The following is a 27,707-nucleotide window of genomic DNA, read 5'->3' on the forward strand; positions in this document are numbered from 1 at the left end:
CTCTATAATATGTATTTTCAGAGCGAATACTGGGGTGCCATGGTCCAATTCCAAAGACCAGAGGAAGGGCCAAAAGGCAAAGAGGCATGGGGGTGACTGGAGAAGACTTAGAAGAGAGCCCCTAACTCTAATGAGAAGGCCTAGACCTCAGCCAGGCTTCAGCCTAGTATCTCCTGAGTTAGACCTCAGGATGCTGGGTGAGTTTACAGTTGTATGCATCCTACTGAAATGCCGAGGACTTCAGAGATGGGCCAGGGATTCACCTGGAGGCATAGGATGGGGCGGTGAGATGAGTCAGCACTTCACTGATGCTGAGGAAGGGCAATTTGGTGTTCCATTGTCAAGCTTTGTTTGAAATTTCACATGAACCAGTGTTGGGTTTCTCAAATGCGCCTCCTATTCTTCCCCTGTTCCTCTTCCCCTGGGCTCTATTGTTCAGCCTGCTCCTTTGTCCTCAGCAGCAACTAACTCATCCCTCTGAAAGGAAGCTAGCCCTTCCCTTCTGTCTGAGCCTAATAAATAGACACTGGTGGGCCTCCTAATACCTTGCCTCATTTTTAATTTCTTAGCAGATCATATGATGGGTGGCTGTACTTTTGTAATAAATTCAGAAGCCTCCCTTTAGTCCTCATCAGTTTGAATTGCACAAAAGAGTATGAAGATAAGAGCGCTTTAAAATAAATCTCAGCTAATTATACATACAACCACATTCACTAAATGGGAATATTTTCAGGCCTTTCTGTGCTACCCAGTGCCACCTGCTCCCAATGTAAATGGGCATAAATTTAGTTCCATTAAACAAAACAGAGCAACTCTTCTCGGGTAGCACACAGACCTTCAGTGCTATTTTGGAGTTGGGAAACTAACTGTTGTATTCCCTTGTCTGTGCTGGGCCTGTGTTAACCACACCACAAGGCTGTTTACTTGCATAGTTTGCAATCTTGCCTTAAAAACTAGCAGGCAAATAGGGTTGTGTCTTAGAAGGGTCCTTACAGGCTTGATGGCATCTGAATTCCGGAGTTCCAGCAATTATGAGTCTCCATGAGTTGAGGGATACACATTGGATTCTTTGGCTCATTAGGATCTTTTTTAACTAGACTGGCATCTTCACTTTGCTGGGAACATAATAAGGTCACTTAGGAGGAATCCATTCATCTGTTAGTGATTTCTGATGTCTGTTAGTCTAGACAGAGTGTTTCTTTGAGAACATGAAAGTTAGAACCACATTCAAATCAATCTCAGTTGTCAAGCTCTTTCCATCACTGGGCTCCTCTGCTGTCTCAGACTGAATGTGATAGCTTGAGTAATCCCGGCACTCAAGAGGTCGAGGCTGGGGTCTAAGGCCATCTTAGGCTACATAATGAATGCAAGACTAACCCGGGCTATGCAGTCAAACCCTGTCTCAAGAATGGGGAAGTTCAAAAGTTACACATAGGTAGTGTACACTGGCCATGTTTCAGATAAAGCATTTCCTTTCTCCAATTCCTTTTTCACTTGGTGTCTGAACCAGAAGACCTCAACATCATGTCACACAAGTCAGGAAGCCCAACTGTGCTCATCTGTCAAGAAAGGAGGAAGCTGCCTATCTGTCCCCGATGTCTGAGTTTTTCCTGATCTTCCCACCCCATTTCCACAGCGCCCCACCCGACTCCCACACCCTTGCCCTGCATTCCTTTCCATTTCGTCCATTCAAAAACTCCTTCCTCCCTTAGAAAAGCTAAAAATACAAGCCATGCTTTCCAAGGAGCCTCCCTTATTAGGATCGCATAGTTCAGCTGCTGGCGAAAGGGAACCCTTCATTATCCTGGCTGCTCAGGGCTGTGTCTTACAAGTTTCCTGTTCTCCCCTCTGAGATGGTCACCCTCACCCCAAGCTCTCTATATATTATGGGGACCCTATGGCACTACAGAGCTGTGTGCGTAGGTTCAAAGATCTTAACGTCTCAGAACCTTCCAGCCATCATTAGGTGGGACATGTCAAATGATTACGGCTATACTCTAGCCATGAATCCCCCAGGATCACAGACTCATGCGTGGGTTGCCAAGAGCGTGCTGACTTGAAGAGAAAGTTCCAGGCACAGAGGAGTCTGGAGCTGAAGCTCCCCGAGCAGAGAGGTCCTGTTGTGTATGATCCTGAGGCACAACTTGGCTGGCCGGCCTGGACAGCTGGCTCTGGTTACTGTGGGAACAGTGTGAGGAAGGCCATTGTCATATTCCTCAGGGCTCAAAGGCACCACCTTCTTAACACACTTGGTCCCTGCTGGCAAGGAAAGACAAGGAACCGAGGAATGTGGGATAGACATCGTGGAGAAGGCCAAAGTTTGGAGCAAGCCGTTACCTCCTGGTTTCTCTTGGTTTGGAAGCAAGGCTCAAAGCTGTTCTGTGACCCTCTCAGCATGGTGTACTAAGATTGAAAGTCCCCAATGCCCTCTGTGCCTCTATGATAACGTAGTTGACAAAAGCAAGCTACAGAAGGAGGCATTACGGAGGGATATGAACCATCATACGGAAAAGGCATGGTAATAGCAGCACAGCAGTTGGTTGTGTCATGTTGTGTCTGCAACCAGGAAGCAGGGAGCAGGGATCAGACCAGAAGTGGAACTGGGCCCTGAAATCACAAGGCCTGCCCCCCAATGGCCCACTTTTGTCATGGAAAATCAGTCTCCAAAAAGCTCCACAGCATTCCAAAGTAGCATCACCGGCTTCAAACCAGTGTCAAACACATGAGCCTATGAGAGGCATTTCACACTCAAACTGTAATGTTGTCTCACTCTTAATTCAGTATGGCTTTGAAGTTCAGATCCCCCTGCCTCAGCCTCCTCAGTGCCAGGATTACAGGCGTGAGCTACCATGCCCAGGAAAATAGAATTTCTGTACAATTTCACATGCCACAATCAAGTCCTCTGGTTCCAAAGCTTCTTGATGCTTTAGGCACACAAGGTCTCTAGTGACTTTCTGGGAAGTAATTGGTGTTTTAGCCCCAAGCAACCAGCAACCAGCTTTAACTCAAGGACAAAACTCTAAAAGCATTAGATAGTGATGCTTGAGAAGGTGTACACTCCAGAGAGCCCTGACTATGCCCAAATTTGGGGGTTTTGAGAAAATAGTTGAAGATCAGAGAGATGATGGCTCAGATGGTAAAGGCCCTTGCCACCAAACCTGATGACTTGAGTTTAAAATTGAGAACATAAATGAGAAAAGGAGAGAAACGACTCCTACAAATGTTCCTCTGACCTCCACATGCCCCTTGAAGCATGCTCACCCCCACAAAAGAATAAATGTAAAAGACAAGGTTTAAAATAAAATAGGGGCTGGAGAAAGAAATGGCTCCGCGGTTAAGAGCATATTTTCTTGCAGAGGACCTGGGTTCAGTTTCCGTGATCCACATGGTAGCTCACAACTTCCTGTAAATCCAGTTCCAGGAGACATAATGCCCTCTTGTGACCTCCTCAGGCACTGCAGGCAAGCAGATGCTCATAAGGATCTAAAAACTTAATAGTTGACATCGTGATGTTCAGAACACTGAAAAATCGATGCCTAAATAACACTTGCCACAGGCCTGTGATTCAAGGCCCATTGAGAAGGTCACCACATAGGTAAGCAAGCGTCCTTTCGCTCCCAGCATGCTCTCCCATGGAGCTCACAGGACCTTGGTTTAGGGTTTCATCTCAGACTTCTGTGCTTTCCTTTGAACTTCTTCCTGTTGTGACCAGCTGCATGGTGGGTTGGCTTGTCCCATTCCAAATGAAAAGAAGTGGAACAGTGCTTCTGCATCCCAGCGTAGTTCCAGTGTTGCTGCTTTTCCATATGTGGGAAAAGGCACCATAAATGACTGATCCTCGGGAAATAGGCGCCCAGCCACAGCTGCTTACCTCTGCCCCGCCCAAGCCCCCGCCTGGGAATGATGTGGTGGCCTGGGGACATGGGAAGAAATGAGCAGAACCGAAGCCACAGCTCCACTCCGTGTACACCCCTTGCCCTATATTCCTAACTCCCCACCCTTTCAGTCCAAAACCCTCTGCATTAAATAAATGCTTCATTTCTGTGAGGAGTGTGTGCAGCTCTGGGTGGACCATGCGGGTTTACACTCCAGAAGCGGCAAGGTGTGTGTGGCTTGGCATTGTTGGTGTCTTTCTTTGCAGGAAGTATACATGTGTGTGAATGTGTGTCTGTGTGTATATGTGTGTGTATGTATGTATATTATTAGCATATGTAGGTATATGTGTATGATGTATGTGCATATTTGTGTAAGTACATATATGTATGTATATATGTGTATATATGTGTTTGCATGTGTATATTTGTGTATCTACACATATGTGTGTACATGTGTGTATTGTGTTCATGTATGCATGTATGCATATGTATGTGTGTGCATGTGTGTAGGTATGTATACATGTGTATGCATGTGCATGTATGTATGTGAGTACACACACACACACACACACACACACACACGGGTGTATGTGTGTGTGTGCTTGTGTATGCATGGATGTAGTCAGGAACAGTTTTAAGACACCCTCTAGTGTTGTTTCTCAGGTACCACCCATCTTATTTTTTGAAACTATGGACTCTCATTCGCCTGAAACTCTTGAGTGGCTAAGCTGGTGGCCCAGTGAGCCCTAGGGAATCTCCTCCAGGCCTCCCCAATGCTGGCGTTACAAGCGCATCCCGTGCACTTAGAAACAGGTGTTCTAAGCTGAACTCAGGTCCTCATGCTTGCAGAGCCTGACGTTGTTTACCGACTGAGTGGTCCTAAAGTGTGTCTCTCTGCAATACACAAGGGCTCCCCGACACAAGACTTACTGATGACCCCCTAGGGGTCCAGAACATGGAGTACTGCTGCTTGGTGTCCCCTCTGGAGAAAGCCTGTTTACCCTGAGTCCGGGGTGAGCTCAGTGAGGTATATAAGGTAAGAGGATGACGATGGCGTGGAAGGCAGGGTGAAAATGCAGCCCGGCTCCTGATGCCATCACCACTTCTTCCCTTGCTGAAGCTTAGCACGCTCTGTTATTTGAAGAGAGCAATTTAGATTTATATTAAGAAATGCATAAATAGGTTTCTGTGATGGAATCTCATCTGAAGTGACTGTGGATAGCGTATGCTAATGAGCATGCACAGGGCCTCCCTTCCAGAAGCAGCTTCCCCCCTCCCTCACCCACTAGACATGTGGAAGGAACTCAGAACTCAATCTGCGGTGAAAGGTTAGCCCCCTTTTCCTGTCTCACAATATCACACCTCTTCTTGTAGAGCCTTAAAGCACTTGACAAGCCTTCAAGTAATTCCAGGTGATGGATTCCCCCTCCCCCTCCCCCATCCCTGGGAGAGCTGTAAGAGCTGGTATTACATAGAAGCACATATGACTTCAGTTTCAATCAGAGTATTTGACTATCTCACATCCTTTGACATCACCAGAACCCCCCCACCCCATTCACACACTCATCCTTCTTGGAGTTTTGGATGCTCGCTGGTAAGATGTCAGGAGCCTTTTGAGTTAGCCACGCCAATGCACAACTTTGGTCAAGGCACTGTTCCTGGTTGGGACACAATTTCCTTGTCTAAGTGAGGAGTCTGGCTGAAGACTCTCGGGAGCTAGTCCCCCTCTCTCTGATATTCTGCAGCCTCCGTGGCTTTGTGCCTGTGGGGAGTCAGCATGAGCCTCTGGTACTTGTATGCCTTGCATAACTGCTCCATCTTCCTGCTCTGAAAGGAAAGCTTCCTTGAAAGGATCTCAGATTTGGTTCAAGGTGTCCAGTCCCAGTAAACAAGCACACAAAACCTGTGGTCACTTTGGCTTCCACCCCAACTGCTGATGAAAATTCAGGTCAACAAAGGTTGCGGGTTTGTGGAGGTCAGTAGGAAAATCCCTCAGGGCTGGAAAGGAACAGACACACAATAGATCCTTAGAAAGAAACAGAAATGCTGGAGCAAGGAGGCTAGAAGCAGGTGCCATGAACTCCTGAACCAGGCCAGAAGGCTCTTCCCTATCTACCTAAGGTCAGAGGTACCAGTGAGATAGAAAGGAAGTTAACAGGTTACCCCTCTCTTCTAGTTTCAGTGGAGTTAGGGTCAAGGCCAACCCTACTATTTCTCCTTGCTGTGGATAAGGGGGTCCTAGAGGTGTCGAGGATGCTACCACAGTCCCCAAAGACTTGATACAAATCCCATAAGCCTTTCAGCTTCCGGCTCCTTCAGGCTCTCCATGAGATCAGCTGCCTATTTAGCTCGGCTGTATGTCACAGCTATATAAAGGATTTTTCAAAAGAAAAATAAAACCATGGGTTTTGTATTTTTGAAAACCAAATGTGTGTGTGGAGCAGGAGAGGTTGTGTGCAAAGCAACCTGACTTTATGTGAGTCACGTGACCTCCTCACACCTCATCTCCTTTGCCTGGAAATAAGGCTGGTCAGGGGCTCTTGCTCTGTTGAATGGGATGACTTAAAGGAAGACTTAAAGGCAGCTCCTTGTCGAATTTATCCCTTCATCTCACACACAAGCACGCATGGATCTCCACAGAAGCCTCCATTGGGAGAGGGATTACACATGCAGAGTGGTTATTACAAGCTGATCTATAAAGCAAAGACAAAAATATATAGTTTTTAAAGCTGCGAACATCAGCATCAATGAGATTGCAGCAGTTGTTAACTAGACAGTTTAATAATTGTGTGTCTAGTCTCTTGGGTTTAAAAACAGCCATGGTCCCTCCTCCATGCATCTCCTGTAAATGTTTCTTACTCAAGCCTCTATGCCTTGGTGTTCCTGTCTGTTCAATGGACATCAAAAATGCAGTGTTTCCCTAGAAAGTTGGAAATGCTAAGCCGCTTCTCATTTGTTAATAGACTAGAGTCTACCATACGGGAAGCACTATACAATCTACTCATCGCTGTTTCCCTGCTTTATAATGGAGACCCACGCTGGAGGGCAAGTTTTAAAATGGGGAGGGGGGTCTGGTTTTTAGTGATCAGCATGAGCAGTCATTTGTGTTTTTTTTTTTTTTTCTTTTCCTGAGACAGGGTCTCAGGTATTCTCAGATCAGCCTCAAACTCACTAGGCAGTCAGAGGTTCCCTTGAACTTCTGATCGGTCGTCCAGTCTTCCCCTCCCACATGCTAGGATTACAGAAGTGTCCCACCGCACCTGACTTTTGTGGTGCTGAAGATTAACACCCCCCCACCAGGCACTCAAGTGGAAAGCTAGTCAGGTAGAGGAAAGAGAGTCACCCTCCCACCACACTTCCCCTGCGTGGATTCTCTCCTCCCTCCCTATCCTGAGCTGGATTGGCACCCCTCACACAGAACAAAGGCTTTACTTTGCAGAAAGCATCCTTCTGTCTTGGTGTGTCATCTGCCTTTAAGGGGTATAATTTGCTTCTGATCTGTGCAGGAAACTCCCTGGAGAAGGCTGGGTGGATGTTATGCAGAGCTCCTATATCGATCAGGGACACCGCTGTGCTATAGTGGGTGGCTGAGGTCATTCTTATCAAGTTACTCTAATTGTTGACCTTGAGGCCTATCAGGTGACAAAGCCATACAGGATCCCTGGTTACAGAATGCCCTTGTTTAGAGGTAAGTCTCTGAGAGGGTAACTAATGGGTTTAAGGAAATGACTGCAACCTCTTCACATGCCCCTGAGTGGAAGGTAACTTGTATTAATAAGCTCAGAAAACCCCTAGGTCTTGGTGGCACTATGTGGGGCTGATTCTCAGGACCCCCTTGCTCTGTGTTCCTCTCTTATCTTTTCTCGTTAGATTCCAATTTTCCTCTAAATTGCCATGACTGTATAATATTGTCAGTATAAAGTTCAGAGTAAAACACTTGGACCTTGAAGCTAGTGGGCTGTTTTCCTGTTTGCCTCCTCTCCTCTCCTCTCCTCTCCTCTCCTCTCCTCTCCTCTCCTCTCCTCTCCTCTCCTCTCCTCTCCTCTCCTCTCCTCTCCTCTCCTCTCCTCTCCTCTCCTCTCCTCTCCTCTCCTCTCCCCTCCCCTCCCCTCCCCTCCCCACCCCTCCCCTCCCCTCCCTTCTCCTCTCCTCATCCCTCTTCTCTCTCTTTCCCCTCTACTTCTTCCTTTCTTCTCTCCCTCCTCCTTCCCTCTCTTCCTCCCCCCTTCCCTCTCTTCCTCCCCCTTCCCTCTCTCCCTCCCTCCTTTCCTCCCTTCCTTCTTTATCCCTGGGCAGAGCTAAAAATGAAAAGATGTTTACCACAAGAGAGGTAAGCAAGGAGATAAAGATGGGCCTATGAATCTCCTTATTCATAAGGAGGCCTTGGAAGGCACCGTAAGCTTTGAGATGAGTTTCTGGACTCTCTGATAGCATTTCTGCTGGCCTGCCCTGGCTTCATCCATAGTGGAAGAGGTGGAAGGCTTCAGAGGACAGACTTCCAGTAGGTGGCAGATAAAGGGTGTCCTAGGAGAGGGAAGGGGACAGACAAGAAGGGTTATTTGGGACATAGTAGGCTGCACTCAACATTTGATACTATTGGCAAATACCAATAAGAATATATGTTTTACTCCCCAAATCACAAGTATGATTTTTGACTGTGTTGTGGTTGCAACAGTGCTTATGAAATGCTACTGATACATAACTCCTTGTGCACTGGAGCCCTTCTTGAGGCAAGCTGAGTTGGCTTTTACCTGGATGGCGGCACATAGACAGAATTCAACACTTGTATCCTCTGGCAGTTGGCAAGAGCAGTAATTTGCTGGGTTGAATAGCAAGGAAAGAGTCAAGACAGCTTTAGCATCTGGGGGTGCTAACAAGCTTGTCAGGCATCGCAGCTCAAGGATGATGCACACTTACAGTGGCCTGAAGAGACTTGATCTTTGCTTTGTGGTAAAGGGGCCTGGGCCCAGGTCCTTCTGTGTACTGAGCAAGTGCCCTATCAATGAGTCATCTCTCAAGCCCTTCACTTTGACCTCAAGAAAAGATACTAACAGCATGATAATGATGTCAGAAGGGGCATGCCTTTTCTTTATTGTCTAATTAGCTCCTAGCTCAAGAAAGTCCTCATGAAAACTAGAAGGGCCCAACCTGCCATGATTGCATATTTCTCTGATCTCAACACTCAGCAGCAGTTGGCAGGAGAAACAGAGTCTGGTTTACATAATCAGTGCTAGACTAGTCAGGACTGCTTAGTGAGACCCTGTCTGGAAAAAAAAAAGATGAAACAAATGCATAAGTAAATAAATAGACATGAAAGTAGCCAGGCATGGTAGCCTAGGCTATAATCTTAGTATTCAGGAGATGGGAGCTAAAGCAGTGATGAAGGGTGGGCCAGCCTGGGCTACATAGTAAGTTCTAGGCCAGCTTGAGCTACAGGATGAAACTCTACATCACACGTAGAAAGCAACAAACAAAAATGATCCTTCTCTAAGCTATACCAGTGGCATAGCTTAGGCCACCAAATAAACAAATAAGAAAATAAAATTTTTAAATAGCTTTGAAAGTAGAAGGGTAACTTAAGAAAAGGGAGGGGGTTGGCGGGAGGGTAAGGGGCCAGAGAGGATAACCATGAGATGAATATGATCAAAATATATTATATACAGGTATAAAAATGTCATATTGAAACCCATTACTATGCACAATTGATATATACTCATTAAAGCATTTTTAAAAGGAATTAGCCAATTAATGGAAAAGCCAGAGAGGTTCCCAGATAACTAAGACCAGATGAGAATGTAAGTGAGCAAATGTGTGGGAATCACACATGAAGTCGTATGTTGTAAGTGTGCCTTTAGCTGAGATGTTTATTGACTAGGGAGGTAATAGGGTGTTGTTGATCATGGTGGACACAAGGCCTGAAATACATCCATACAACCAAGATAACTAAGGGGTTGGAATGGGGTCTCAAGCTCTTCAGAGCCTGATGCTTAGGTCCTAATGGCTTCTGTTAATTTATAAGCATTCACCCCATGCCTCTCAACAGCCTGATGATAACACAGTAGCAACAGTCAGCCTTTGCCCTGCTAGAAGCCAAGTTATTTGCAAAAAGAGGTTAAAGACAGAAATCAAGAATGTCATTTAGGTTGAGTGGAAAAAATGTGGAATAAGATCATGTATACACATGTATGTGTACACATGTATGTGTGTGTGGTGGTGCTTCCTACCTGCAGTCTCAGAAACAGGGCTGAGGGCAGGAGGATCAGGAGTTCAAGGCCAGCCTCTGTTACTATAGTGTACTTGAGGCCAGCCTAGGCTACAGGATACCCTGTCCAGTCCAAAACATGTGTTTCCAAAACATGTGTTGTCAGTTAGTCCATCTTCAGTAGGCCTGACATTCATCATATTCCGGCTTCCAAAGCTTCTTGAGCACAGATGTGATGTCAGGAGAAGTGAATCGCATGCTTGACCTCAGGTGACAGCACAACAGTCAGGATTTCTCTTCCTCATCTCAGTAAATATATAGTGATTCCTTTAGTTATTTTTCTTTAAAAATGCTCCCAAAATACCATTTCCAGCTTGAGTTTTAAATGGCAGCATTGGAAATAGAGTGATGGTGGGAAGAAATTCTTTGAAAATAGGTTTCTGTAGTCAGTAAAACAGCAAATGTATCTTGGTGTGTGGGGGGGGGGGGAGGAGAGAGGTAGGTAGAATCTTTACTCAGTTTAAATTGTGTTGCCTGGGGCTGGTGAGATGGCTCAATAGTTAAGAGTCCTGACTGATCTTCCGAAGGTCCTGAGTTCAAATCCCAGCAACCACATGGTGGCTCACAACCATCCATAACAGGATCTGACGCCCCCTTCCTGTGTGTCTGAGGACAGCTACAGTGTACTTATGTATAATAATAAATAAATCTTTAAAAATAAATAAATAAATGGGGTTGCCTGTATGAATGGATTAGGTGAGAAACACATAAATAATATGTATTATCCAGAGGTAATAAATGAAAGAACTGAATGAACTAAAAATGCATCCATTATATCCAGTGCCCATCCCCCCATGGCCATTGTTCTCCAACTGTCGCCGTTCTTACGCAGTCTTCGTGTTTGGGTTATTAGCATCGCGCTTAGGTCAGATGAAAGTGTGCGCATCCGCCACGCTTTGATAACTGAAGTGAAATGCTGATGGAGATGGTTTAGGACCGTCTCTCCGCTGTTGATTGCATGCTTGTGGCTCATAATCAGAGTGATGCACAGTAATTGTCAGACTCGCTTGCCAGGGCTACACTTTGTATGGAAGCAACTGTCAGCACTTTAGGCCCATGGTTCTGCCTGAAGAGCGCTTGCCTGGCCCCCACTGGGCTGCTGAGGGGAGAGTCTTCGCTGAGTTCTGTGGATAAGTTTGCTCGACTCTTATTCGTTTGCCCTCGAAAATAATTACCTGAGAGGGGACTGTCTGCTGACTTAGTGGCAGCTGGTTCTTTTGGGGTCTGACAGAATGCTAGTGTGTATAGACTTGACTCTGATGGAGGAGGAAGAGGAGGAGGAGGAAGAAAGGGATGAGGAGGAGACAAAAAAAAACATATGCAGGGAACAGGGGAGCTCAGGGTTTCCCTTTAGCGTGAAGCTGACAAACATAGTGGGCCACTTTTATGAGCCTCGTTTTGTGTCTCTGTGTGATGGGACTAATAGAACTTACTAGTGGACAGACTTCGTTCAGGCTGGAAAGGACAGCTAAACCTTGTCAGCAGGAATGACCAGCCGCTCATTAGATGTTAGTAGCCGATGGTGAGGAATCTGAACTTCCTCATATGAGATATGTCAACAAGGTTCTATCACTGTATTGTACGCATGGGATAATCAACGTTTAAAGAGAAAAGGCTCAGGCTGCCTCAGAGTTTCGAAGGTTTCAATCCGTGATCAATTACTCCCTTCTTTGGGGGTCTGTGGCAACTCAAAACTTCAAGGTGGGAGCTCATGGCTGAGCTGACCTCCTCACCTCACAGGCAAGGAGCAAAGGGAAGAGGAGGGGGAGGGTCCCGGAGTCCTCTCCTAGGGTACATGCCAGTGACCTAAGGGCCCTTCCTTCCTTCCTTCCTTCCTTCCTTCCTTCCTTCCTTCCTTCCTTCCTTCCTTCCTCTTTCTTTCTATCTTTCTTTCTTTCTTTTTCTTTCTTTCTTTCTTTCTTTCTTTCTTTCTTTCTTTCTTTCTTTCTTTCTTTCTTTCTTTCTTTCTTTCTGTCTGTCTGTCTGTCTGTCTGTCTGTCTAATCCCTGCCTCTTCAGGCTCCATCACCTTCCTGTAGCCTCTCTCTGGGGACTGACCCTCCCCTCTGAGGGACTTTAAGAACATTTAAGGTCCTGAGTACAGTGGACGTAAGACAGTGCTTCCTAAGGTCAGCAGACCCCAAGCTGGGCTTTCAAGCACAGCAGCAGTTTCCAGATGAAGTCGGAGATCCAGACCTGGCTGAGTATCTTGGGCTCCGAGTCACAGTTTTCCTTGGCTGGGTCTGCAGAGACAAAATGTGTTATGACCCTTGCTGTGAGGCCTCGAAAGCATTTGAAGGGCACGTTGAAGGCAAACTTAAGTCCCTCCGTGTCATTCAATTTTTAATACACAGAGGGTCAGTATATAATACACAGCAGTGCCTGTCCCTGGGAAAGTAAGCTGAGACAAGCAAAACTCCATCCTTATTATAAATTCACTACTAGAGACATGTTGCCAGCTCCTGGATTGTACCCTAACTAAGATTCGTGACAAGTAGTTCAGACCATTTTCCGTGATTCAGTAAGTCCTAGGGTCTGTTGTCAGAAAAGAGGCTCTTGGAGGTTGTGTCCAGTGCACACTTTGGTATCTGGTCTCTTATCTCAACATCTTGGCCAAAATAGAAGAATAGCAGTCTGAGAAAAGCATCGACCGTCAGTTGGTACTCGGATTGCATTAGCTGAAACGGGGCCTAAAAACCATGGAGGGCCGATCTTACGCTACTGAGTGCTCTCTGCTGGGATCAGATACCTGACAAGAAGCTACTTAAGGGAGAAGGGCTTTATATGGGCTCACAGTTTGAGAGCACAGCCATGGTAGGCAGGACAGGATGGCAGGAGGGGGGCAGGAGGCTCGTGGGTGTGGCTTCAGGCCTGTGAGGCTGCTTGCTCAGATGGTGTGAATCTGGAAACAGAGAGAGAGGGGAAACTGGGTGTTCATTTAGCTTTTTCCTTCTTTCCCCTTTTACTCAATCCAGGACCCAAGCTCATAGGAAGGTGAGCCAGCCATAGTCCGGGGCGTGTCTTCTCCCCCAAGTTAACCCTTCCTAGAAATGTGGTCACAGGAACACCATGACATGACCGGTTCATTCTTAGACCTAGCCTGCAGACAATATGAATGATCAGTCATACCTGTTAGAGGGACTTACGCCATCAGCTCTCACTTGTGATCTCTTGTGGACTCTGGTTTTACAAATAAAACTTTTATTTCTCACTAGTATGTTCCTTCAGATTTTTCGGTGCCCCGGTATACATACCCTATTTTTTCTGCCGTTCCCTCCAAATCCCTTACCCTCATTTCTTGCCTGATGTTAAAAAACAGTGTCAGGTATACCTTGAAAGGACTGAGTACATTTTGAAGAAACATCTCTATAGCCTTGCACAACTGGGGGCATACACTTGTTCCCCCAGCCTCTCTCAAAAGTGTACTTTGTCTGAATTTTCTCCTATCATTGTTGGAGTCATGGCACAGCCTTGATAACCAGAGGTGATCACATGACCCATAACTCATGTGAAACCCCCCCCCCCAATATGTACTTTATCAAAATAGCTCTTCTCTTGGAGAGAGAAATTAGACCAGAAATACTGGCATTGTACAAATAGTCCCATGTTCAATACCTGTCTTAATGTGGAAGGTTCCAGAGTCCTTTACTTGGATTCTGAACTCCAACTGCAGGACCACTCAGGATTCTCTGTAGGATTCAGTTCACTTCTCTCTGCATCATGAAGTCGCTCCGCCATGATCAGCAGGGCCATTGTTTAATGTTCGACGAATTTCCAACTTCCGTAAGCATTCCTTTTCCCTGTCAACTCTAGCCCTCTTCCAATATCTTTTAGTGCTCACTGAAAATCGTGAGCTGGGCTTTTGTTGCCCGTGGTATATGTGCCAGTTTGTATTCTTCTGAGCTCACCCACTCAAACCCAAACAATTTTTTTTTTGCTGTTACTATATTTAAGCAATCTGCCTTTCCAATCTTGAAAAACAGAGGAGAGGAAGAAGACACATGCTTCTGTAGTGTGCAGTCAGCCCTGAGGAATGTGAACACTCGGCTGGATTCTATATGTTCAACAAGTAGATATTTATTGCCTTATTCTTCAAAGCAGTATTATTTCAGTCCTTTAAAAAATTTTCTGATCTAAGGCTGGGAATGTAGGTCACTTAGCCGAGTACTTGCCTTGCTTGCAAAAGGCCCTGGGGTTGATCCCTAGAACTGAATAAACTGGATGTGGTGGTCTGTCATCATAACACTCTAATGGTAGAGGCAGAAGGCTCTTACATTCAAGATCATTCTTATCTACATGCCAAGTTTAAAGCTAGCCCGGTATACCTGATATCCTGTTTCCAAACACCCCCCCTCAAAAAAGACATAGATAAATTTATTGATCTTAACAGAAGATTTTAGTATATCAGCAAAATGATATGAATAACCTAAAATGTTAAAAATAGTTATGTATGTAAGTATGTATGTATGTATGTATGTATGTGGTTTATTTCTATTTCAAATGCTCGAATGTATCCATGGACTTGGGAGAAAGTAGCGTGCAAGTAAAATATTTATACTTGTTCTTAGAGGGACTTTTTTCTGATTTCTGTTACCTGCATCCCTTCCTCCATCTGTACCATCCAGTTGCTCTACCGTAACCAGTCTCACCCTGTTCTCATTTGTGTCATCAGATGGGGCAGTGGGGAGACGGTCAGTGCAATTCAGGTACTCACATCCAGACAGATTCTAAGACCATCTCTCTCTACAGCTCTCCTCTCCTTACAGGCGAATCAGTTTCTAGAGCTAGAGGGTAATAAGGGCTGTTCTTTTTATTGTCTCTCCTGCATGCCTGCCTGGTGCTGCAGTAGGACTCCCAGAGAGGCACACAGCAGCTGGCAGGATCCTAGCCATTATGCAAATGAGGAAAACAAGCAGAGGGCTCCCTTGGCTGGAGTCACTCAGTTAGGGGTGGCAGAGCTGAGAAGCACACTGGGCAGACTCTGACCTTGGCTTTCTCAGGCCTGTCACTCTTCCCGTAGTCCTCTTGTCTGTCTTCAGGATAAAGGCGCTCTTCCTATGTGAGTGAATTATAACATGTTGCTTTTAGAGATCATGTCAGAGGTATGGCTGGGGTATCCCAGAGTCCACCGATTGTACTGTCACTGGCCAGCTTTTCAGTGAGGCCTTGTTTTTCTTGGCACCCAAAATTACATCTTAGATGGCATGGTCTGGGACTGACAGACAGCACTATGGGGTGGGTGCCACCTGAGCATGCACGGTCTTCTCTCAGGCATGCTGAGCAGGCCTTTCCTAATCTGAGAACCCACTTTGAGGCCAGTGGGGGACCCTCAGCATAAACTCTCCACATGAGCTCATGGCTTTGTGGCCTCGTGGTCTCATGGCCTCATGGCCCCATGGCCTCATGGCCCCATGGCCTCATGGCCCCATGGCCTCATGGCCTCATGGCTTCAGGGCCCCATGGCCTCATGGCCTCATGGCCCCATGGCCTCATGGCCTCATGGCTTCAGGGCCCCATGGCCTCATGGCCTCATGGCTTCAGGGCCCCATGGCCCCATGGCCCCATGGCCCCATGGCCCCATGGCCCCATGGCCCCATGGCCCCATGGCCCCATGGCCCCATGGCCTCATGGCCCCATGGCCTCATGGCCTCATGGCCCCATGGCCTCATGGCTTCAGGGCCTCATGGCCTCATGGCTTCAGGGCCTCAAGGCCTCATGGCTTCATGGCCTCATGGCCTCATGGCCCCATGGCCTCATGGCCCCATGGCCTCATGGCCTCATGGCTTCAGGGCCCCATGGCCTCATGGCCTCATGGCCCCATGGCCTCATGGCCTCGTGGCTTCAGGGCCCCATGGCCTCGTGGCCTCATGGCCCCATGGCCCCATGGCCCCATGGCCCCATGGCCCCATGGCCCCATGGCCCCATGGCCCCATGGCCCCATGGCCTCATGGCCCCATGGCCTCATGGCCTCATGGCCCCATGGCCTCATGGCTTCAGGGCCTCATGGCCTCATGGCTTCAGGGCCTCAAGGCCTCATGGCTTCAGGGCCTCATGGCCTCATGGCCTCATGGCCTCATGGCTTCAGGGCCTCATGGCCTCATGGCTTCAGGGCCTCATGGCCTCATGGCCTCATGGCCCCATGGCCCCATGGCCCCATGGCCCCATGGCCCCATGGCCCCATGGCCCCATGGCCCCATGGCCTCATGGCCTCATGGCCCCATGGCCTCATGGCTTCAGGGCCTCATGGCCTCATGGCTTCAGGGCCTCAAGGCCTCATGGCTTCAGGGCCTCAAGGCCTCATGGCCTCATGGCCTCATGGCCTCATGGCCTCATGGCCTCATGGCTTCAGGGCCTCATGGCCTCATGGCTTCAGGGCCTCATGGCCTCATGGCCTCATGGCCCCATGGCCCCATGGCCCCATGGCCCCATGGCCCCATGGCCTCATGGCCCCATGGCCTCATGGCCTCATGGCCCCATGGCCTCATGGCTTCAGGGCCTCATGGCCTCATGGCTTCAGGGCCTCAAGGCCTCATGGCTTCATGGCCTCATGGCCTCATGGCCCCATGGCCTCATGGCCCCATGGCCTCATGGCCTCATGGCTTCAGGGCCCCATGGCCTCATGGCCTCATGGCCCCATGGCCTCATGGCCTCGTGGCTTCAGGGCCCCATGGCCTCGTGGCCTCATGGCCCCATGGCCCCATGGCCCCATGGCCCCATGGCCCCATGGCCCCATGGCCCCATGGCCCCATGGCCCCATGGCCTCATGGCCCCATGGCCTCATGGCCTCATGGCCCCATGGCCTCATGGCTTCAGGGCCTCATGGCCTCATGGCTTCAGGGCCTCAAGGCCTCATGGCTTCAGGGCCTCATGGCCTCATGGCCTCATGGCCTCATGGCTTCAGGGCCTCATGGCCTCATGGCTTCAGGGCCTCATGGCCTCATGGCCTCATGGCCTCATGGCTTCAGGGCCTCATGGCTTCATGGCTTCAGGGCCTCATGGCCCCATGGCCTCATGGCCTCATGATTTCATGGCCTCATGGCTTCTCACCAGCTGCTTACTCTCAAGAAATCCTCAGGAAGAGGTTAGGATGGACTCAAGACTTAGGGGTAAAATGAGACCTGTTGGGATAGCTTTTCTTCACATCCCTCTAGACCCACAGAGCTCCATTCAAAGTTTCTGGAGACTTAAAGCTCCCATATTGCACTGGGATGGAGCTGGAACTCTTCTGCTTTCTGTGTTAACGACCTCCACCATTCAGCCTTCCTTGGGCCAATCACTCAGGTCAGCTTGGTTCTTTCCCACAGCTGGTCAGACCAGTCAGCACTTGAGACATTGTGGCCACTGCATGTTGTTATTCAGTGGGCTTAAAAGGAGGCCTCTGTCACTTCTTGCCCAGTCTGTGTTCCCTTATAAACCTAGTTACAGATGGCCGAGGGTCAAGACTCAGGGGTGTGACACCTGGCGGAAAGAACAAACAGTAGTGAAGGAAGAAGAGAGGCAAGTTTCAAAAGACCCACCTACAAATATTTTTTACATACCACAATGTATGTGTCTTGTCATAAGGGCCATATAACTCATGGTAAATAAATAATGTATGTTGTGATTTTTCTGCACATTGATTGTTGAAAGGTGTTTAAAATACATGTTGTTAGCCACATATCACCATATGTATCTACTAACCCCTAATGTCCTGGCCCTCCCCAAGCCTACGTACCTGTGTGGATTAAGAAAATAGGCTCAAAGTTGTTTTCTAAATCTTTGTTTCCTTTTTTCTTTTTTCTTTCAGTTTTCCAAAGAAAATAGACCAAAACTTTCTTCTTGAGAAGAAACGAACCTACTGTTGGCAGAGGGTGAGTGAACTTTTAAATGTACCTACCATCTGTTTGGTGTTTAATGCCATGAGGCCCCAAGATCAAGCATTTGATAAGGGGTCTCAAGCTTGGAGTCAAGACACTCTTTGTCTTCTATCTCATTTGCCTGGGCTGTTTCTAGAAAAGAAGGTTTTTCTTAGCGCCTTTTCTCGACATTTCTTGCTGTCCCCACATCTCCTCTCCTGAGCTGTTCTGTGGCTACTGTCACCTTGTCCAGCTTGCAAAGAGATCAACAGTGACAGTGTCTTTCCTTCAGTGACTGGTGCACAGAGATAAGCCTGTGGGAAGGGGAGACTCTCTGTCTAGTTCACATGGCTGTGTCTCGTGACTGCCAAGAGAAAAAGCACTTGGTTATGAGCAGTCCGTGGGACCTCCCAGGCTATCTGGGAAAGTCCCTGTGTACAGATGTGATAGCTGGGGCCCAGCAGGTTCCAAGAGAACTGTGACATCATAGACAGAAGCAGAACCAGGGGTGTGAGAAGAACATTTGACTCTTAGCTGGGTGGTCCCATAGAGAGAGTATTGTTTTTAACCCACAATTTATTTCCAAGGGGATATGTTTATTTATGTAATTCAATTGAAATAAAGTACTAGTAAGGTAATGAAAGTAGTCTGTTGCCTTAATGTAAAGGCTAAAGTAGTGTTGTTTGGCTTTGTAGTTGTTAAGCTACCAAGAAGGGCTGATGGAATAGGTGTGTCCAGAAACTATCTGATGTAGATGTTAATGGCGGGTGCATACATTGCATGACTTGGCCTAGGAATATGAAAAAGAATTCATCTCAGCGAGGGCAGCAATGGCATAGCAAAGGATCAGATCCACACACATCAAGTTTACCAGTGAGTTTCCTGGATTAGAGGAAGATAGGCATGGGATACTTGCAGGAACATGGGTGAGTCTACAAGCAGTGTTGCCAAAAAGCCATTTCAGTGTGGGTGACAACCTAACAGCGCTACCCTTGGAGCTCTGCCCAACTTTCAGGGAGTGTGGAAGGACCTGGGAAGTCTCTCATCACCCAGCAGTTTCTTTTTTTTTTTTTTTTCTTTTTAAGATTTATTTATTGTATGTAAGTACACTGTAGCTGTCTTCAGATACTCCAGAAGAGGGCATCAGATCCTGTAACAGATGGTTGTGAGCCACCATGTGGTTGTTGGGATTTGAACTCAGGACCTTCAGAAGTGCAGTCAGTGCTCTTAACCGCTGAGCCATCTCTCCAGCCCCACCCAGCAGTTTCTTACTGCTGATATAATCCCAATGATGGCCTGTGGAATCTGTAAATTTAGCGAGCTTCCTGAGATCCCGGGTTTCCCTCTTTGGAGAGGGGGATATTTGAACTCAGACTGAATAACTGCACAATTGTATATTTTCTTTTATGTTCTTCCCAGACCACTGCTCTGCTGTCCCGGGAAGAGACTGGCCTACACATGGGTTTTGCAGTGCGGCGCCAGCATGAGGCAGCTGCTTAGATTATATTTACAGTCAGTAAGCAGAGAGGGGAATGGCATTGCTCAGCTCACTCTGTCTATTCAGTCTGGGACCCCAGCTTATTAGACAGTGCTGCCTGCATTCTAGCGTATCTTCCCTCCTCCGTTAAACAAACCTTTCTGGAAATATCCTCCCAAATACATTCAGAGGTCTGCCCACTAGTTGATTTGAAATCCTGTCAAATTGAAAAATCAATACATATGCCTAGAAAATGCACACACACACACACACACACACACACACACACACACGAATGATGTGGACATGGTGTGTTGTCCTCCACAAGGCCCAAAGATCTTTATAGAATCAGGATTTTGATTAGACTAAACCCAAGAGACCACTAAGAGGGGAATGGCAAACTCTATATCTATACTGTATTATTCTTTGGATAAAGAATAAAATTGTAGACAAGGATATAAGGCCAAAAACAAACAACCCACTGTAGAAAGAGGCAAGCACACACACACAAAAAAATACTAATTGATAAATCTTTGAGCTGGGCGTGGTGGCGCACGCCTTTAATCCCAGCACTTGGGAGGCAGAGGCAGGTGGATTTCTGAGTTTGAGGCCAGCCTGGTCTACAGAGTGAGTTCCAGGACAGCCAGGGCTACACAGAGAAACCCTGTCTCGGAAACCAAAAAAAAAAAAAAGAGGCAAGCAGGACCCCCCAGAGCTCATGCAGTACAGTTGTAAATGACATGGTCCTTTGCTGGAGTCAAGTCGGTAGTTTGCTCTTGACATACAAGGGGGATTAATTATGTAAAACATCATAAGCTGCTTGTTCTTTACAAATTAATACAAAGTAAATTCAGACTAAAGCCATAATGGCTTTGTAGAGGTTGGGGAAATTTTTAGCCCAAGAGAAGCATGAGGCTATGGAGTGGCTCAGCACTATAGCATTTACTGGGTATGGAATACGACCTTGGGATCCACCCAACACCAAAGTAAATACATATAAAGGATCAACCCAAAGTAGATCTGGGACTGGGCCTACTTGTACCTTCACCTTGTAAATCACAAATGGCTGGTTTGTTTATGGATCTTGTTGTATCCAGGGCTGGGGCCCTGGACCAATGCTGCATGCAGTTTATAATGGCGCTTATCATAGATGGTGTCCCTTTAAGGGAAATCCAGTGAGTGTTCTTACCAGCCCTGAGATTTTATTTGCTAGAAGCCAAATGGCAGTGGCATGTGTTTGGTTCCATAGCAACATATCTGTGCAGCCAGAATACGTGTGTGTGTGTGTGTGTGTGTGTGTGTGTGTGTGTGTGTAATGCTTGCAGCAGTCAATATATCTGGAGCAGACCCAAGATTACTGTAATGCCTCCTTCATTTCCCTGCCTATCCCCCTCTGCCTTTTCCTTTCCTGGGGCCTTAGATAACGCAGGGCATCTGGGCTTTGTCCTTCTTGTCACCCAGCTGCTGGCTGGGTAAGGAGGAAGGCAATGCCCAGGATCTCATCTTGAGCAGAGATGAGAACCTCCCAACCTTAGCGCGTGAGAGCAAGTAGGTCATTGGTGCCTCTCCTCCTCTCTGTGTCATAATGACATCTTGAGTACTGAGATTCCTGTATATGGGAGTCAGCTCCTTCTAGGTGGTGACAGGGAGCTGTGTGATATCCGTGGAGGCAGAGAGCTTGTGTCAGACACTGTGGACCTGTGTGGTAGGCACAGTAGAGCTGCGAAAGGAAGTGATGGTGCCCATTTCTCTCCTTCCAGAAGCTCCTTCCGGAGGCACAAATCCTAACCAAGGTTTGATCGTTGCTCTGCCCTTGGAGCCTTTGCATGTCTTTCACATCCATCAGAAACACTCTGGTTTAAGCTACCTTTCCCCTCCAGACACTGGAAGCAACGGGATCTCATACTATAGCCCCAGCTGGCCTGAGATGTACTGTGTAACTGACATAGTTGCTCTTCCCATTGCAGTGATAAAATACTCTGGCAGAAGCAGCCTAAAGAAGACAGGGTTTGTTTTAGACCACAGTTCAAGATGCGATGCATTGTGGCAGTGAATCTTAGGTGTCAAGTGCGTGAGGCAGCTGATCACGTGACATCTGCAGTGAGAGAGAGAGAGAGAGAGAGGGGGGGGGGTCAATAGATGCACGCAGAAATGCATTATGATGCTACGCTGGCTTCCTTCACTTTCAGGGTGATTTTCAACCTGTGGGTCGAAGCACTGGTTTATAGTTTCACAAGGGTTGCATAGCAGATATCCTGCATATCAGATATTTACATTACAATTCATAACAGTAGAAAATACAGTTATAGAGTAGCAATGAAAATAATTTTATGGTTAAGGGTTCACACAACATGAGGAACTAGCTGTACTAAAGAATCACAGCATTAGGAAGGTTGAGAATCACTGACTTTATACAATCCTAGATCCCCTGCCCAAGGACTAGTCCTGTCCACAGTCAGGATGGATCTTCCCACATCAATTAATATAATCAAGACAATCCCCCATATGTCTACCCAAAGGTCTGCCTACCAGCTGACAGTACCATTGCAGTAGCACAGGTTGATTTTAAACTTGAGATGTCCTGTGTCAGACTCCCAGAAGCTAGAATTACAGCTGAGTGCCACCACACCTAACCTCTGGGAGCATTTTAAAAAACTATCATCCATTGGACACCTATCCTGCTTTTCTTCTTTTGATTAATATTTGGGGGCAGGGCTCTGTGAGCATCCGTCTAGGCAGAGAGGAAGCCATTTAGTATTAGAATCCGTAATCTCTTCCCCCCCCCCCCCACTCCCGCACACCTTCCTTCTAAGTCTCTCTTTATGCCCAGAACTAAGTCTGGAGGGGAGCACCTAGTCCACACTATTTGTTTCTGATGATGTCATGGTCTCATCCTGGTCCCCCAAGGATTGTGATGTGTGTGTGTGTGTGTGTGTGTGTGTGTAAATAGACTCAAGTATTCTTTTATATTTTTTTTAAAGTAAAGACACATTTAAGAATTTCTCAGTGTATATTTTTAAATGTAGCTGTAATGTCCCAAATGAGGGGTCTCTAATAACTTACCTCTTTCCCTTTCCCTCTCCCCATTGTGAATATTGACCATAAACCCTGCCAAGTTTCACACTAACACAAAGGTAAACATTTTTGCCCACCCCAACGTTCCACAGTTACAGCATTTACCTTTGGGGGCCAAACCTCTCATTCTAGCTGTTGTCTTTGGAGCCATTAAATTCAGAGATCTGAAGGAGGGGTTTCATTAAAGTGACAGGTTTGATAGATTAGGGTAGTGATTCCTAATTTAGTTTTTGAGGTCTGCTGGGAAAGGAGGAGAAGGCTTTCGTATGAAAACTTCTATCTTAAGCGAGTTGAGAGTTCTGTTTCCAAGTTCTGAGCCAATGGAAGAAATGGCAAAAGCAGAATGCAGGTGGAATCCAGAATTCTTGCACTACTATTAGCAGTTATTGAGTGAGAGCCAAAGGGACTTACCACCTCCCTAGTGCCCTGTTCCTTAGTGCAGCCTTGGTAGTCACAACAGGAGCCATTGTGAGTCTGCAGAGCCCTGCTAACAGAAGGAGAAAGAGGTCAAAGTTTAAATTGGTTACTCCTACCCAGAAGAACCCAATTTTCATCCAGAGGTGGGTGGGGCCACATTTTGATCCAGGTCCAGCCAGATAGCTCACTTCCCATCCTGGAGACAGAAAAGGCAGAGCAAAGGGCCAGAGACACTTAAAAGACAGGGGGTAGCTTCTTCTCGATACACAGTTTACCCTCTGCCTCCCAATCAAGGCAGATGGACCTCCCAGCTCAATCTTACCACGTTCATCCAGTCCTGTAGCGCTCGTGTTCGCTGTGTTTGTTCAGACAACTGGTTAGTTACCTCTATTCAGTGGACCCAAAAGGCCCTCCAGGCTCATTGTCTCCCATACTTAAGTATTTGAAGCTGTGACAAATCAATAATAGCCAGTCGGTCTGTACATACAAGCTCACTCCTGAAATTGGGGAGAAATTCAAGGAGAGGATGGAAGAGAGTTGGAGGGTGAAGAGAAACTCTGAAAGTTAAAGCCAAGGTCACGGCCTCCAAGACACCCTAACCTAGCTGAAGAAGCAAGGCATGATTACAGGGAATATTAAAGAAGTGAAAAGGAATGAAAGGCAGTCGGTTGCAGAAGTGACACTAGGTATTCTTCCCAGACTCCGTTGCCAAACGGATGACAATAGAGCCAATGGGAGCTATTGTGTTAGTCAGGGAAGGATACAGGCTTGTGTCAGAAACAGTCAATCCTAAACTCCTGGTGGCCTCACAGAATAAAGGCTCACTCCTTGTTCATGTTGTGCCACTTCCGTGGTATCGCTCCTAGATGGTTGTCTCCCAAGCATACCTCCATAGCTCTTCTGACCATCTGCAGGCCTCCTCGTGACCACAGGAAAGGGAAGAAAACTGGAAGCTTCTTGCACAGTTAAATACTTCAGAGGTAGAGCATGGAAGGTTTGCTCATCGCCCACTGTGTTCTGAGCATTGAGTTTTGATTTGGAGACAGCTCACCGTGTCCCAGTCCTGGCCTCTGGCACACAGTAGGTACTCAAGTGATATGTGAAGGGTGACAGGATGGATGGACATAAGAGTGAGTTGGCACTCAGTTTGTGGAAGAATTATCAGTTGTAAGCTTGGTAAATGGCTTGAGCACTAATATTATACTTATAAATTATAAGGCTATGATTGGTTAGTTAGTGTACTGGTCTGAATAGATTTGGCCTCCATAGACACATGCATTTGAATGCTTGGCCCACAAGGAGTGACACTATTAGGAGATGTGTCCTTGTTAGAATAGGTGTGCCTTTGTTGGGGGAAAAGTGTCACGGTGGGGGTGGGCTTTAAAGTCCAATGCTTAAGCTCCACCCAGAGTAGAAGAGTCAGTCTTTCCTGGATGCCTTCAGATCAAGAGGTAGAACTCTCAGCTTCTCCAGCACCGTGTCTGCCTGGAGGATGCCATGCTTTCTGCCATGATCATAATGTACTGACCCTCCAAAACGATATATAAGCCAGCCCCAATTAAATGTTGTCTTTTATAAAAGTTGCCTTGGTCATGGTTTCTCTTCCCAGCAATGAAAACCCTGACTAAGACAATTAGCCATGATGACTAGTTGATCATAAGGACTAAATTCAGTCTAGACCATTCTCATGGTTCCATTTACCCTGCACCATCTCCTCCATCATCAGGTCATGCACATGCATCCCAAGGACCTAGGAACAGGCAGTGTTAAGCTCCAGTTCCTTAGCAAGAACCTTCGGGAAGAGCCCATACTTGTGCAGAGCAATGCTTGAGTCAGAATAGAATATGCAAAATTCCTGGAGAGACAGGAATTCATTGTGCTGGATGCGCTGGGCCTGGAGGCTCTGCCACCCTCCCCATAGCTGTCTCTTTACAGCTCTTCATCTAGACCTTTGTAGTATCCTTCATTTATAAACAAACAAACAAACAAACAAGCAAATCAGGAACTGGGTTTAGGAGATGGCTCTGTGCAAAGTGCTTAATTTTCAAGCATGAAAACCAGAGGGCAGATCCCCAGAACCCATGTGAGCATCAGGTGGGTATGGTGGTCTGCCTGTAATTCTAGCACTCTGGGATTGGAGATCCTTAAAGAAAACTAGTGGGGTACACTAACCTTATCTATGAGCTCAGTCAAGAGCTCCTGCCTCAATGAATAGGGTGGCTATCAACCCCTGTGGGCAATGACATGATGTTCAGAGATGGGGAGTGACTGCAAAGTGTCCCTGGACCAAAACAGGGTATCTGTTTGCACACAACAGATTATTGAGATTATTTTAGTAACAGGGTTACTTGTTCTAGAAGAATCTGGAAACACCTTTAGACTAAAGCAGGCCTCACCCTCAGTGTTTTTATTTATCCCTTCCTTCTAAACTTCCCAAGGTTTAAGATCAAACCATGTATATGGTATGTGTGTGCATGTGTGCACATGCATGTACATGTGTATGCATGTGTATTCCAGCATGTACATGTTTGCACACGTGCGTTTACATACATGTGTGTGCCTGTGCCCGTAATGTGTGCATCTACATCTTTGTGGAAGACCAAAGGTCTAAGTCAGTGACTTCTCCAGCTGCTCTCCACCTTATTTTTTTTTTGGCTGGGGGGGTGCGACAAAATCTCTTGTCCAACCTGGAACTCACTGGTTTGCCTAGACTGGGATGGCCACCAAAACCCAATCACCCTTCTGGTTCCATTTCCCAACTGGGGTTACAGGCACATAGTGTTTCTGATGAGGAGCCAGACGCAAGTCCTCCTGCTCACATAGCACACAGTTTACCAGCTGGGCCATTCCCAGCTCCCTAGCTCCTATGCTCTAGGGCCTAGAGTCAGATTTAATGCTAGCAGCAGGATTGTCTGAACCTCCAGCTCCACTCTGGTGGAGATAAGAAGGCTTGGATGTGAGTGCGAAGTTAAAACCCCGAAGGTTGCTGGGTCTGTACCCTGGTGGGCGAGCCCTCTACCCGCCACTAGGAGATCTGTTCTACCCTCAAGCCTCTTGTCAGCTGTGACCTCCCTATGGCTCTGGGGAATGTCGTGCTAGTTGGTAAAATCTTACAAACCAGAGATCTTTCCCCCCTTTAGCTCCAGAAGGCATTACACACAACAGCCTTTGGGTTTGACAAGGTGGAGCCAGTTTTGATGAGGGGGAAAGGAGAAAGAATGGTGTCACTGGTGAATGAGAAGAGGAATGGATAATATATTCTGTTTTCCCTCTGAAGCTGAGAAGTTGTGTCACTGTTAAAGACAGGTCTTTCTTGTGGCAAAGGACAGTCTGATGAGAGAGGCCAAAGGTGTACTTGTCACAAAGGGCTAAAAGCAAATGCCCGGGTTTCCTGGAATCCTAAATGTGTGTGTCCCAAAGTCTCTCCAGCCCTGAATCCAGGGGAGAGTCTGAGAGAAAGGACTGGAAATAGTTGTCCTTAACCGCCACCTTCTCTCCCTTTCTGTGTGGGGTATGAAGGAGGTGTCTTAGCACAACTGGAAGAGAAAAATGCTCTGAGATCTTCATCTCTTGACTTCTTATTCACTTGGTGCTGTCATTGGCCAGACCTCTTACCCCAGGCTTGCTCTGTTTGCTGTTATCTGTGAAGACTGTTCGTCAAGCATGGCGAAGCTCGAATCCTTCTTGACGTGGAAGAGGAGCAGCACTGTTGGTCATTTGAGTCCTTCCACATACCCATAATACCACTTGACTGGTGTGTGTGTGTGTGTGTGTGTGTGTGTGTGTGTAAATTCCTTTGAAACACAAGATGTTAGGGGGCCTCGAAGGAGTAGGTGTATATTCAAACAGACAGGAGAAACTATTTATAGGTTGTTAAGTATTGTGTGGAAGGAAGAGGTGGAAGTCAGCTTTAATGTTCTCTTCCTCTCTCCCTATAGGTTCTCGCTAGTACTAGAAACATTATAGACATTTCAAGTCTCCTGTGTCGGCAATACCCTTTGCCTTTGATGTACTTTGCCTAGAAACGAAAGCTGAAACAGGCTTTGGAGTGAGTGTACCGAAGAATCGTGGGGGTTTTGATCACATCCCATTAGCATGAGCATGAATCTCTGTCCTGACAGATTTTGTTTGAGCGAACATCCCCTGTTTAATAAGGATACACATGCTACTGGGTGTTTCATATGTCTTCTCAATTCAGGAGCTGAAGGAGTCACGTGTGCAGGAATTCCCCATGCCCCAAATGTTTTTCCAGCCATAGCCCAAACTCCAAAAAACCCTGTTCTAAGAAGAAAAGAACTGAACAGAGACCACCTTTAGAAGGCCTTTGGCTTCAGCAATGAGTCCCAGCGAGGTGCTCACCCGCATCTTGGCCTGTGTAATCCTTGGTCAAAAGAAACTTAAATGCCCAAGTCACCATAGCCACTCACAGATTCCTAGGGGATGCTGTTTTCCTGGTCCTGATCAGAGGGTGGCAGAGGTAGTCAAAGAACTTAATGCTATCCCCACCGCCTTTAAAGTATAGGATGCTGCTTCTGACTCTGCCTCTCACCTGGGGAGGCAAGAGGAAACGAATGACTGTTGATTGCTCTCAGCATCTCAGAATGCATCCAGACCTGTAGCTTGAGCTCTTTGCAAAACCAGACCAGACGGCTCAGATACCCACGACTCAGCCCATTCTGTTTCTTGTTGTTGATTTTCGATGGATTGGAAGAATAAGCGCCTTGCATTCCACAGTCTTCAAAGAGAATCTCCTAAGTGGTTAGGACT

General features: G+C 47.0%; 1 protein-coding gene across 6 annotated transcripts in view; it reads left to right on the top strand.

Moving 5' to 3' along the window:
* The window catches only part of Atxn1 (ataxin 1), a 416,850-nt gene that overhangs the window by 215,933 nt on the left and 173,210 nt on the right, over positions 1-27,707 (top strand). For all 6 annotated transcript variants that reach the window (XM_052157616.1, XM_052157615.1, XM_052157619.1 and 3 more), the window contains one exon: positions 17,923-17,986. The gene's annotated coding sequence lies outside the window, so the exon portion shown is untranslated. The remainder of the gene's footprint in view (positions 1-17,922; positions 17,987-27,707) is intronic.

Source organism: Apodemus sylvaticus, chromosome 14, assembly GCF_947179515.1.
Source record: "Apodemus sylvaticus chromosome 14, mApoSyl1.1, whole genome shotgun sequence".
Taxonomy (NCBI): domain Eukaryota; kingdom Metazoa; phylum Chordata; class Mammalia; order Rodentia; family Muridae; genus Apodemus; species Apodemus sylvaticus.